Below are 6,581 nucleotides of genomic sequence, written 5' to 3'. Positions count from 1 at the left end.
ATCATATGCACCTGAGCTACTACGATGGCAAAGAGATAGATACAAGAAAAAAGAATCTGCGATAGAATAGACAAGATATAATGATGAATCAAATGCTAATGATTGCTACAGGAAGGAGGAAATGGATAAGTTTTGAAATTCTAGCTTCATATGGTTGTATATAATTACACAAAGTAAAAAGAAAAAGTGGTAAATAACAATATTCCATTGTCACGCGTTGTTGATAAAGGGTTAACTGGGCATGGTGGATGCAATTAAGCAATCCTATATATTTGAAATTGTGCCATGGAGGCTGATAGGCAAAACATTGTTAAACCAGAAGTACCGATTAATTACTTTATTGGGCTATTAAACATCTGGCTTGTCTTTGTTACTCAATAAACTTAAGCAGTTCATTAAAAACCAATGAAACATGACAGAAAAAAATTAGAGACTTTGTTTTTCTATTTTCTTTCAGTTTACCTATGGATTAGAAGACTTTATTTCCTTTTGAACTCCCACCTCCAAAAGTCTAATGGAAAGTCACAGACTTTCCTGAGTGATGGGAAATTCACACCCCAAATCAAAATCAGAAATTGCAAGCCTATGACTCTTTCGTGATTGCAAGTAAAACAAGTAGCAGAGGTCAGAAGAGAAGGAAACACCTTTTTGCAAAACACACTGCAAGCCTTTCTGGAATTTATTTACAACTCCAATGTTGATGCATCTTGGCAACCATTACTTTTAGGCTATTACTTAACAACCACAAGTAGGTCAGGTCATTAAATGAACAGGATTGTGAATTCACATTTAAAAAATATATAAGCTAATAGTATAAGTAAATTACTAAAGTTCCACCATACTAACCAATCACTGTAACATTTAATTTATCTTTAGATATACCTATATTAAAATATAGGTCTATATCTAGATCTATAAGCTATAAGGATTGTATTGTATGGCCTCTTTTTAAGTTTTCTGTTTGTCATTTAACATTTTCATTTCTGAACATATTTATATATCAATTCTTAATAAGTGGATATAAGTGAATGAATAAGTGTTTTATTCATTTATTATTGAACCATTCAATTGTTACTGTGAAAACATATTGTTTTTATTTTTCACAATTATAAATCCACTCCATTGAAAGCTCTTGACCAAATATCACTGTGACCTTCTATAATCATGCTCTTTGGATCAATTCTGGTAAGTAAAATTCCTTGGTTACTAATAAATACCCGAGGCTTTTGTGCATATGGACATTGAAAGGCATTGTCTAAATTGAATTTATTTAATTAGTGAACGTATTAATTCAGTAATAATTTCAAATCTTACCCATGAACACCCCGTGAAAATGCAGGAGGTGGAAGACATCTTGAATGTCTCTGAATCTACTTATTAAAGCAAACAGAGTAAATGGATAGCAAAACCAAGCACATGTGGACAACCTTTACAGTAAAGCTAGGTTACAAATTATAACAGCAAACCTCAAATAGTATCCACAAGAGGCTGGACTGGTCTATTCCCTGCGAGCTCCCAAGACTGACGTCCTGGAGCTCCTTCTCAGGAGAGGACTGTAGAAGCCCACACTGTTAGGTGTGCCGTTAAAATCGGGCAGACCAGGGATGATACTGAAAAGCAGAGAGAAGGTCCAGGTACAAAGAAAGAAAGGAAGAGAGTCCGGCCATTTCAGAAAGCAATCCACCATAATTTTGAAGTCTTAATGAAAAGGGCAGAAGAGGAGCGGTGTGAAATGAGAAGAGCCACCGTGGACCACATCTCCATCTAAAAGCTCTGGACAGTTCATTTTGCAAAAGATAAGCAGTAGAAAAGTATGGAGATCAAACTCCACACTAAGTTAACCAAAGAAAGAGGAGAAGGAGGATAACATTCCCATGTATAATGAAAGCAAGCATACCAGAAAGATACGTCACTGAGAATGAATTCACACCCTAAAAAGGAGCTAAAAGACATTGAGAAAGCATCACACGACATGGTAGAACAACATAAATCAGAATTTTTAAAACCGCAAGTAAGATGATAGAAGTCAGAGAATAGAAAAAAATAAAAGGTTTAAAACGGAGACTGAATTAGAAAGAACACAAGCACAATTATTCACAACAGCCGATGTCTTAAGAGAAATAGGTGAAAAGGATTAAATTCTTAAATACCAAAAGGAAATAAAGAAACAAAAAACTTTGAGAAGTTGCAAATAACATCTTATATCCATCCTATAAATAATAGGGGCACCTGAATAATAAAACCAAATCAAGGGGGGGGGGGACGAATACTAAAAACTATAATTCAGAGAAACTTTCCTGAAATTAAAAAGATTTGAAACTCTGTATTAAAGACCCTATCACATGTTGATAATATCAACCTGGGATGAATATCACCAGCTATATTCTGGTAAAGTTTGTGGGCTTTAGTTTAAAAAGGGGGGAAATTATTTTTCACCTAGGGGAAAAAAACAAGATATTTATGAGGGAAAGGACATTTCATTATCATCTTTTATTTCAAAAGCAGCACATGGACAACATAAAGAAAACATAGTAACATGTTTCTGCACCCAAGGAAAGAAAATCTGAGGCAAGTTATTTTATATATAGAAAATGTGAACTTCAGTATAAAAACCACATACAAAAACCTATTATTAATGAACACGTAAAAGGTTTGGCAATGTTGTTCCCATGAGAACTTCCTGAAGAATCTACTAGATAGTGAATTTAGGCAAACGAAATAACTTAAAAAAAATTCTAAGAACTAGTGACGATCATTAAGCATAGTTACTTATAGAAGTAAGAATAAATTGGAATTAGAAAGAGTACCTGTTTTCACAGCTATACACTCAGACAACGTATATATTACACAAGTATAAAATGGGGAGAATGGAGTGAGTACATGCAAACAAATGTTAGCTTTTTTTGGCATATTGTTTGTGGGGGAATTAGCAATGTTATTTTGAGATAGTCATGTGTGTAAATGGGCATACGTAAACATGAAATTATGGGGTATTCTATCTATCATCCATTGTATCCTTAAGAATTAGAATACCCAGGAGACATAGATACAACACTAAAAAAGTTACATTAAAAACCCTCTAATATGACTCTTAAAAACTGAGAATAAACTGAAGGTTGATGGGGGGGTGGGAGGGAGGGGAAAGTAGGTGATGGGCATTGAGGACGGCACCTGTTCGGATGAGCACTGGGTGTTGTATAGAAACCAATCTGACAATAAATTTCATATTAAAAAAATAAAAATAAAAAAATAAAAACTCTCTAATACTGAATTTGAATTTCAATATCAATGAAATTTGAGTTTCAGTATCAATATGAACTCATGGGTGCTTGTGTGTGTGTTTCTGTGTTTTTTGCATGTATGATTTCCTTACTCTGTCAACAGGTCTAGAATACTAATCAACAATCCAGAAGTGATGAGTAACCATACTGTCCAGATTACAATCTTGAAATACCATGTACTATAAAAACCAAACAAGCAAACAAACAAAAAACTTGGGGTGTCTGGGTGGCTCAGTCAGTTGAGCATCAGCCTTCCACTCAGATTGTGATTTCATCGTCGCGAATTTGAGCCCCGTATCGATTGGGCTCTGCTGGTTGTGCAGAACCTACTTGGGATTCTCTCTATCTCCTCTCTCTCTGACCCTCCCCTACTCACGTTTCTCTCTCTCTCTCTCCCCCAAAATAAATAAACCAATAAAAAAAACCCTGGGGCATCTTAGAGAAAGAGCTAACTCTGTCTGAGGCAGGACATGTACATCCTGACATAACAAAGAACAAGGAAACTATTAAAAACTTCTATGGTTATGTCAAGAGCTAATTAAAAGAGACTTTGGCCAAGAAGAGGGTAATTTCAGCTTTAAAAAGATCGTAATTTTGATTTATAGAAACCTACCAAATGTGTTTGTCAGTTAATTTATAAAAATATTAAAACAAAAGCTAACAAATCCCCCTAAGGAGATGGTTGGAAGGAAAGCCTTTATCTAAAAGATGAAAATAAAAGAAAATATCAAACTTTTCCCCTGCCTTCCCCATATGAATTATACCACTGGATAATCAAATAGTAGATAAAGTGTTCTTTCATAAAAATGGCAAAGCAGTTATAAAAGGTGAGCGTCACCAAGTAGCAGCCTCCAATGATCCATGGATCAAGGCACTGAATAGGCACCGAGGTGTTAGTATCACAAAAACTTCCAGATTTTTTATCCTTCCTGTAGTCTCACCAGCTGAGATTCAATCCTGATTGAGAATGCAATCCCAATATCCAGGACATTACAGGTAGAAAGGCCAGGATTTTCAACAGGTAAACTGTAAAAAGAAGAAAGCGATGGGTCGAGAGGAGTCTGTGGATTAAAAGATCCTTAAAAGTTATGAAGATGCACCCCTGGAAGGTAACATTATGGAGAAACATAAAGATATGTTTACCGTGAAAGTCACAATTGTGATTTCTTTTCAAGGGACTGAGTGTGAGGCTGTGAGAGATCAAAAGACAGGATTTTGGGGGCACGAGGTGGCTCAGTCAGTTAAGCATCCAACTCTTGATTTCAGCTCAGGTCATGATCTCACAGTTCATGGGTTTCATGGGTTGAAGCCCCATGTCGGACTCTGCACTGACAGTGCAGAGCCTGCTTGGGATTCTCTCTCTCTCTCTCTCTCTCTCTCTGTCTGCACCCCCTCTCAAAATAAATAAATAAGCTTTTTTTTTTTTAAGACAGAATTTCTTTTCTCTACTGCTCCGCCTGGGTTGTGGAAACAAGGGAGTTTGTTTTATAATATTCTGCTTAGACATTTGATGTTTTTCTGAATGTACAGAACTTTTTCACAGAACTTTTTTCTGTAAAAAGTTTAAAGTAAGAAAAAAGGGAAAAAATCCTACTTAATGTAGATGAGATATTCCTTTTCTCCTACTACTTACAGTGCTGACCATGTTATTTTCCTTTCATTTCTTCCTTCTTTTCTCTTTCTCTTTTGCACGTTGATAGCTTATTAGCAGCATCTTGTATTAATTTGCATTTATTTGATACGTAAAAAGTGAACACTTACTCATATGTTTATTGCACTGTTAATATTTTTATTTTTTCTTCTGAGTAACTCTCCTAATATACTTTTATCTGCTTAATCATTGCTATATGACCACTTTCCAACCGACTTGAAAGAATTCTTAATATCAAGGTTGTTAATCTCTTGCCTCACCTATAAATTATTCAGTTTTTAACTTTTCATTTACTAGGTATTCTAATTCATTAACCATTTAAAATACTTAAGGCAAATATACAAATCTGTATAATCTTCATTTTGATGATCCTGGTTTTTTCTTTTCTGCTCAGAAATTCTTCCATCACCTCAAAATCATAGCAATGTCTGTATTTTTCCTTCTAGTTCTCACTTGGGTAACTGTTCCTGCTTATCCCTTGAAGACATTTATAATTTATTTTAATATATGGTTTAAGATTAGAACAATAAAATTATACTCTTCCAAAGATATAGCCAATTATTCCATGGTAACTTTTTGGAAAGCCTATCATTACTCTCAGTTACTCAAAATGCTCTTTACTATCAGGATATATATTTTTCTCATATGTAAAGATTAAACCAAAATTTTTAGACATTGAAGGCTCTGTGTAACTGGACCTGGGATGCCCCTCCACAGCATCCCTGGTCCTCCCAACACCATCTCTCTCTTGTGGCATTTCTTTAGAACATCTGACTCCATTGATTAGTTTTCAAAGTCATGTGAATGAGATCTTATGGTCACGATCCTCTGGCTCCAACTTAAGTTTTTAGATTTTTTTCTCATTATTGTTAAATAACGTTCTTGGTAGGAATATATCAAAAATCACATATCTAGTCTATGATTTCCAACATCTGTTACTACAAACAGTGTCACAATGAGCATCATTGGACGTGTGTCTTAGTAAACATAAGTTTGCATTACAGTTACACAAATCCTTCAAAGTGGAAAAGCTGAATCATTGGTGTGCATCTGCTGTGCCTTGATAGATATTGTCAAGCAGCGTTTAGCAGGGGTTGTACAAAATGACACAGCTATGTTTCTGTTGACAAGTACCAATGATCCAAATCCTCACCAATACTCGGTGTGAGTCACTTAATTTTAGACATTGTGCCATTGGGTGTTTCTTGGCACTTCTATAATAACTAATGAGGTTGTGTGCATTCCTATAGGTTTATCAACCATTTCAATGGACTTTTTCTGAAACGTTTCTACATCTTTTGCCTCTTTTCTCCATTAATTAATTATCTTTTTACCATTTTTCTTTAATGTTTATTTCTTTTTGAGAGAGAGAGATTGAGAGCACAAGCTGGGGAAGCACAGAGAGAGGGGAAAAGAGGATCCAAAGCAGGTTCCACGCTGTCAGCACAGACCCCGATATGGGACTGGACGCAAGAGCTGCGAGATCATAGCCCGAGCCAAAGTCAGACGCCTAACCGACTGAGCCATCCAGGCGCCCAATGAGTTATCTTTTTAAACTTTATTTTCATGCATTCTTTATATATTTTGGATAAAAGAGCCTTATCAGAAATCTGTACTACACATATAGTCTTCAAAAATGGAATAAATCT

The sequence above is a fragment of the Panthera leo genome, assembly GCF_018350215.1.
Source record: "Panthera leo isolate Ple1 chromosome D2 unlocalized genomic scaffold, P.leo_Ple1_pat1.1 chrD2_random_Un_scaffold_63, whole genome shotgun sequence".
NCBI lineage: Eukaryota > Metazoa > Chordata > Mammalia > Carnivora > Felidae > Panthera > Panthera leo.
Note: the sequence above shows the minus strand (reverse complement) of the source record.